The 6,575-nt window shown below is 52.3% G+C and overlaps 2 non-coding genes across 2 annotated transcripts; both read right to left on the reverse strand.

The window, feature by feature from the left end:
* Nucleotides 1-986: 986 nt before the first annotated feature.
* Nucleotides 987-1,062, reverse strand: LOC132479375 (small nucleolar RNA U2-30). Its single transcript, XR_009530497.1, has one exon. It is a non-coding gene; the product is annotated as a small nucleolar RNA U2-30 (small nucleolar RNA).
* Nucleotides 1,063-1,237: 175 nt separating this feature from the next.
* Nucleotides 1,238-1,316, reverse strand: LOC132479377 (small nucleolar RNA U2-19). Its single transcript, XR_009530499.1, has one exon. It is a non-coding gene; the product is annotated as a small nucleolar RNA U2-19 (small nucleolar RNA).
* Between the last annotated feature and the right edge of the window lie 5,259 nt (nucleotides 1,317-6,575).

Here is a 6,575-nt window from a genome sequence, read left to right on the forward strand (position 1 = left end):
GAGTCTGTGCAGAACTGCTCTCAGTGCCCCAACCCCTGGTCCCTGGAGCGGAACCCCGTGTTTTTGGCCCCAGGATTTCTCCTGACCCTGCAGGAGCCCTCTTTGTCCTTCTTGGAGTTGGCCCTGGCTCTGGCCCTTACAAGCCTGCAGGTGTTCTCCGTTCATTTCCCCCTGTTCTGTTGGGCTCATGGCGGGAGAAGAAGGCCGCAAACATAGTGAGGCCATTGTGGGAGGGAGCCCGGGAGCTCTGCCCAAGCCTCATCCGTGAGCAGCCCTGTTGGGCCGTCCCCAAGCTCTTTGCACTTCATCGTCGTCATCGTGAAACAGCAGACCCAGCCCGAGCTCCCATTTCATATTTGATGGACACACCTCCTTCTGGCAGAGCAGCCGTGAGTCCTGGGTTCAGGTTCCTCACTCCTCCCACCTCTGTATGTGCCCCCAGTGGGTCTCTCCTTGGGGAATGGCTTGACAAAGTCCAGATGACTGCAATCTTACCGTCCCCAAACTACCCTAGACAGCTTACCTGAGGTCTTAGCCTACTTTGGCTGCCATGACAGAATACCACAGACTAGGTGGCTTAAGCAGCAGAAATTTATTTCTCACAGTTCTGGAGGCTGGAAGTCTGAGATCAAGATGTGGTGTGGTCAGGTTCTGGTCAGGGCCCCCTTCCTGGCTTGCAGACTGCTGCCTTCTTGCTGTCCTCACGTGGTGGGGAGAGGGCTCTGGTGTTTCTTCCTATTAGGACACTAATCCCATCACGACGAGGGCCCAAGCCTCATGGCCTCATCTAACCCCGATCACCTTCCAAAGGCTCGACCTCCACGTACCATCACATGGAGGGTTAGGGCTTCAACATACGCATTTTGTGGGGACACAATCATTCAGTCCATTAAACCTGCAGTAAGAGGAAGTCAAGTCAGCCCTTCAGAACTATGATGTTGTTTGTTTCTGAAGACATCAACAGCCAAGGGGAGCACCCCCTACTTTGAGCTCAGATCAAGTGTAGAAATGTTCATAGTTATAGTTACAAAGGGCAGTAGCAAAACCTTTTCCTCGTTGCTCAGAACTGATTACCTTTCATACACATACATCCCCACCCCAATCTCACTCATCCATCAACAAATCCTCAGATATCCACCACTGCCTTTATACACACACACACACACACACACACACACACACACACACAACCCTAGACATAACCCCTTATTGTTTTAAATTACTCTATACTTTTGCTTCTCAGAACTGTAGAGATCACGCATAGGTAGACTAGAAGGTTTTTAGATGCTCAGATCTGGCTATTTTCATCATTGATCCATTTCAGTAAGAGAAGATCTCAGAGAAGGGGGCTCTCTTTTGAGTGTCATGTCTTTAAGTCAGGTTTGGTTTTTTATAATATTATAGAATTTGGACTAAAGAGGAAGATAACTTTAAAAAATCATATTTTTCTGTAACTGTAGAGCTGATTTGTTGACAAAGGTCATTTTCCTATTTAATGCTTAATTGCAGTGTTCTGTATTTTAAAATTTTCGTCTCCTGTCTTCAGCTGTCCTTTTAGTATCCTTTGGCTAATTCAGCCATTTAAAAATGATGTTGTGGAAGAATACTTAGTGATTTGTTATGAGACATAGTTAAATGGAAAAAAGTTACAAAATGGAATGTACAGTATGATCCCACTTGGTACCAAAATATATATTCTATGCATAGGAAAGTCTGGGAGGGTATATATGCTCAAAATGTTAACAGGAGTTATTTCGGGGTAGTGTGATTGTGGGTTATTTTAATTTTTCTTCTTTTTGCATATGTGTAGTTTCTAAATTTTCTGCAGTGAATATGTATCACTTTTATAATAAGGACACAATTATAACTACAGATCTTGCCAAAGGCTGCTCAGACTCCCTGACCACAGGGGGCTGAGGTCGCCCCTCCTGTGCTGTACAGCTCCCATGCTCAGCCCCAGGGTGCCTTAGGAGCCACACACCAAAACCTTCCCTCCTGCACTCCTGGGACTCTGGGCTGTGCAGAGCTGATGCTGGTTTTCCCTAGTATTGAAGGGACCTGGAGACCCCTCCCTGACAGGTGGGTTTATCACCACCCTCCTTGACGGGCCTCTAGTCCTCTATTCTACAGACCATGCCAGCCAATGGGTGTGCTGGGGGCATGGCCGGGTGAGTCCAGGGACATGGCCAGGGCGTGGCCTCAGGAGGATTTCTGAGGCCTGAAACCCCCATTGCTGGAGGAGGGTGCTGTCCCATTCCTAGGGTGGTCCTGTGAGAAAAACAAAGGGCAGAGGCTGCGTGGTAGAGAAGGTCAAACCCAGCTCCCCCACCAACTAGCTCGTGGTCGACTCTCTGAGCCTCAGCTTCCTTAACCTACAAAATGAGGGTGATGCTGTGAAAACGAGTTGAAATACGAGGGTCAAGTACCTTGGGTGGGGCTTGAAACAGGACAGGTGCTGAGCACATATACATGCATCCTTTTTCTGTCCTTTAAGGAATGTATAATCCAGTTGGGGACACGCCCACCCTGGTATAAACCAGTGAAGTCCACTGGGAGAGCTTCTGCGTGTCAGTGGACATTCAGCTCCAGATTGCTCAGAGCTAGTTCAACAGCAGTCACCCATTCTTTAATACACATGCGTGCGTGTACATACACGTTTTTAATAGTCGCCTGACAGAAGAAATCATGGAGCAGGAACTGGTCCCTGTGGCCTTCCTTGTGTCCTTGGAGTCTACTGTGCAGGTGATTCAACAGTAGCCACCCCTGGACAGGGCAGCAGTCATGCTCTCCAGCATCATCAAGACAGGGCACAGAGGCCAGAGCCCCAGGATTACTCCTGGCTGGTCTGTCCTGGACAGAGGCTGCAGGAGCAGAGGGAGGCTCCCTACTTTGAAGGCGTGGGCCTCTGTCACTGGCCTATATCACCTTGCTCTCCTCTGACCTCCCAAATGTAGTCTTCTGCCCAGTCCACTGACCTTGGACCTTGGATCTGTCCACTTCTGTCCATCTCCTCAGCCACCAGCACCATTGTCAGCTTTCCTGCCTGCAGCCTTGATGCTTCTGTCCTGCAGAGAGGCGTCTTCCCACACTGCAGGTCTGCTCATGCTGGCCCCTGCCTCACCCACTCTTTGCTGGCCAAGGGCTCTGCACGGTCCAGCCTGGCTTTGCTGCAGGCCAAGGGCTCTGCACGGTCCAGCCTGGCTTTGCTGCAGGCCACCCCAGCCTGCCTTTAGGGCCATCATGTGGTGGATGTTACAACAGGGAAACTGAGTCTACCTCTCCCCCTCCCTCCCCCACTCCTGTGCAGTTCTCACGCAGATCTATCACACAGCAGAGGACACCTTGTGATGTCCTGGCGAAGCAGGTGAGAGGTGTGAGGGTGCTTCTGGTGATACCTCCCTACCTCAGATGAGGGCTAAAGAAACGCTGGGGAGAGTGCCGTGCCGTCTGCCCCGCTTCCTGGAAACCTGAGCCCTGACGCAGCAAAATCTAGGCATGAGTATTCAGATCACAAGAGGACCCTCTCTGGCTGCAGTCCCCTCTTGAATTGGTGTTTGCTCGAGCCCATTGCTGGTGAGCATGTCTGTGTACATGGAGGGAGCTGATCGGCAAGCAGCTGGCCAGGAGAGAAGTGTTTCTGAGATGGAGGTGAATCACTGCGAACACGATTGGATTTACAAAAATTGGTTTGACACAAACTTTCAGGAATCCATCTGCACTCCATGAGAGGTAGAGCTATTCCCTTTTCTAGATTCCCAGGAAGCTTATGTTCTGGGGAAACTGGGTGTATTTGCTGCCAAAAGAGTCTCTATTTTTAGCCAAATGTGAGAAAGGGAAGGGGAGCCCAGAGGTGGGGTCCGAGGTGCCCTGGGTGGGGACACGCTGGTGGGAATAGTGGTGAAGGGAGCAGCCCTTGGGCTGGGGATTGGGACCCAGCCTCAGAGTGTCTGCTACCTTTTTCCTTTTGGGAAAGACGTTCCCTTCTGCAAGCACCTCCGTGGGCTGGGATGTGATGGTGCGGCCATGAGTGGATCTTTCTGTCTCCTCCCCCTACCCATGCACTAAGATGAATACCAAAAGCTACCAGCCATCACGCGTTCTAAATTTACAGGGTACTTGTCCTTCGCTGGTTGCTTAACAGTGAAGCTGCCTTAGATGACGGGGATGGTAAAGCTGGAGGAGCATGGCAGCTGCCAGCTTCCTGGGCCCCACCTGCTGGCCTGGGCCACCCTCCTCTGAGCACTGCGACCTCCTCACCCCACGTGGGACCTCCTTGGCAGGGCTGCGATCAGAGGCCGTGGGGAAGGGTGGGCTTGCAGCAGGAGCCCCTCCCCTGAATGCAGGCGCGGTCTGTGTGGGGACTGAGAGGTAGGGTCTGGGGACTTGGCAACGACACCGATGTTTCTCTGTGCTGCACGTTCCGGGGGGAGCCTGCTGTTCTCTTTTCTTCACTGCCAGAACCGGCCAAGTCCTCGGTCTGGTGGAGCCCCTGGACTGCAGGGGCAACGCTCCAAGAGAGCTTGGGGGGCACAAGCAGGCACTAGAATGCCACCACCAGCATCCACCACCAACCCCAAGCTTCTTAGAGTCCACTGCTGAAAACAGACCCCCTTAAAATGCACATGCCCTTGGAGGAGCTGCCCCCCGAGCTCCCAGAGGCCCATCATCTGTGCTCCTTCAGCACTCTGCACACGCCTTATGGTTCTGTAATGATGATCCATATGGGCTTTATCATGGTTCCTCCAGCCCTGCTGTGGGCACCTTGAGGGCTGGGACAGAGTCTCATTGTCTCTGAAGCCCCAGGGCCTACACAGGCCAGCACCCAAGGGTAGAGTGAGTGAATGAACTGGGGGCAGACCACCACCCGCCCTGGTTTCTCCTGGTCTGGCTTGTAGGGCTGGCTTGCCTTTTGGTGCTGAATTTCATGGACGGATTTCATCACAACCTCAAAATAAAAGACTGTCAACTGAGCCCCAGGCGACCAATCACTGGGCATGGGCTGAGGCACAAAGGTGGAGGTGGCAAGGTTCTGGCCCATATGCATCTCATACACTCATGGGGGGCTGGCAGGTGTTTATTCACAGAGGACTGAGGGCCAAGGCGATGAGAGAGGGTGAGGAACACGGCATTTTCAGTAAGTCACCCCCTCACCGTCCCTGAAACACACATGCAAAGACTCATTGCAACTCTCCATGGCAGGAAGGGCTGCTGGCCTCCTAGATGCGCAAGACCAGAGGGAGGAGGCCCAGAGGCCTGGGACGCCTGGACCCTTGCAGATGCCCGGGTTGGGGGGAGGGTGGGTGCGTGTGGGCAGGAGAATGATGTGGGATTCAGACAATGGATCTAGGCGGGCTCAGTGGATGGGGCCATTGGACTCCAGGGCCAAGAAGCCCTCAGAACAGGGCCCCCTGGCTGGGTGTGAACCAGTCACCCTTGTGAGCTGGCTGGACAATCAATTGTAGATGAAAGTTTCTCCCTAGGTTTGATTTTTGTCCTAAAAATGTTCTGGCCACTTGGGTTTTTATCTTTATTCTGGAATTCTCTTAGTTTGGGCTTCCTGTCCTGAATCACATCAGAAATACTCTACCACTTCACGGCATGTTCCCTTCTCTGAAAACACAGTTTACTTCCAGGTAACAGTGCAGGTGCCTGACCCTAGCTTGGCCTCTCCAAAGGTCACAGAGTGCCTTCGCTTTGCCAGAACTGAGGTTTTCCTCCAGGGCAGGTAAGAGGAGAACACTGCTGGTGGTTCCTCTCTCCATGGGGGGGGGGTGCATTTTTGTCTTTGCATCCCATTAAAGATCCCCCCATCCAGGCTTTGTGTAAGTTCAAACCAGCTCTCATAGAGTTGAAATGCTCTGGAGCAGGGCTCTGCAAACTTGTTCTGTCATTGGCCAGGTAGTCAGTGTTTTAGGGCCAGACGGTCTCTGTCACAACAACTTAACTTGGCCGTCAGCGTGAAAGCCACCTTAGATAATATGTAAGTGAACGAACGTGACTGTGTTCCAATAACTTTGTTTATAAACAGGTGGTGAGTTGGGTTTGGCCCCTAGCCTTGATTTGCTGACCTGTTCTAGAGCTTCCAGGGACACCCACAAGCTTTCAGGCCCATCTTCCTCCCTTTGGAGAATGAAAGGCTCTTCTTCCTTTTCTCCCTCCTTCCTCCAGCTCGCTTGGAACTCCCTTGACTGGTAATGCCCCAGACGTTCCCCAGCATCACCTCCCGTGACATGTGTGTAGGTCTAGCCCATCGTCTCCTTTAGAAGGTCCCTCCTCTTGCACAGACTTGCCTCTGCTACCTGGGTCTGCGGCCAGCTGCTTCCACATGCCTTCCCGATTACACGGGCCACCTCTGCCCTTCAGGACTGGCCAGCTCCTGCATTGGGCACCTCGCCGGTGGCCAGCTGCCCCACCCCCACTCTAGGTCCCTCCCTTCTTTGTCTGGATCCCACTAGGCACTCCTGGACCCCAGTACCCCTCTCTCCTGGGAGCCAGAGAACTGGTTCCATGGGTGTTTGAAAAACTTAGGTTCTAAGTGACAACTCTTTTCTCTGAAGGCCTCTCTTTACCTCTTA

The sequence above is a fragment of the Mesoplodon densirostris genome, chromosome 18, assembly GCF_025265405.1.
Source record: "Mesoplodon densirostris isolate mMesDen1 chromosome 18, mMesDen1 primary haplotype, whole genome shotgun sequence".
NCBI classification, from domain to species: domain Eukaryota; kingdom Metazoa; phylum Chordata; class Mammalia; order Artiodactyla; family Ziphiidae; genus Mesoplodon; species Mesoplodon densirostris.